We start from the raw sequence: 646 nt of genomic DNA, 5'->3' as shown, positions 1-646 counted from the left end.
GCAGAGTTAACTCTGCCCAGTGATTCCAGTAGGTTCCGAGCAGCACTGCGCAGGCGCAGTGAAACCCATTTGTATGATTCACAGAGACCACGAAGAAGAAATTTATTTCTTATTTATTTTACTCTTTTTATATCCCACCTTTTCTTCAATATTGGGATTCAAGACATCATAGAGAATAAAATGCAAGTGGCTCTTTGCTATTAAGAATAATATCTAGAAACACGGGTGTTTTAATTCACATTTAACTGCACCACTTTACTGGACACACTGCTGAACAAGATGCATACTGAAAGGGCACTGAACCTTGCTCAACCTCCCTTGATTACATACAGTCATAGAATCATAGAATCATAGAATCGTAGAGTTGGAAGAGACCACAAGGGCCATCCAGCCCAACCCCCTGCCATGCAGGAAATCCAAATCAAAGCATCCCTGACAGATGGCCATCCAGCTTCTGTTTAAAGACCTCCAAGGAAGGAGACTCTATCATCCTCCGAGGGAGTGCATTCCACTGCCGAACAGCCCTTACTGTCAGGAAGTTCCTCCTAATGTTCAGGTGGAATCTTTTTTCCTGTAACTTGCACCCATTGTTCCGGGTCCTGTTCTCTGGAGCAGCAGAAAACAAGCTTGCTCCCTCTTCAACAGG

Source organism: Sceloporus undulatus, unplaced genomic scaffold, assembly GCF_019175285.1.
Source record: "Sceloporus undulatus isolate JIND9_A2432 ecotype Alabama unplaced genomic scaffold, SceUnd_v1.1 scaffold_4305, whole genome shotgun sequence".
Classification (NCBI taxonomy): domain Eukaryota; kingdom Metazoa; phylum Chordata; class Lepidosauria; order Squamata; family Phrynosomatidae; genus Sceloporus; species Sceloporus undulatus.
Note: the sequence above shows the minus strand (reverse complement) of the source record.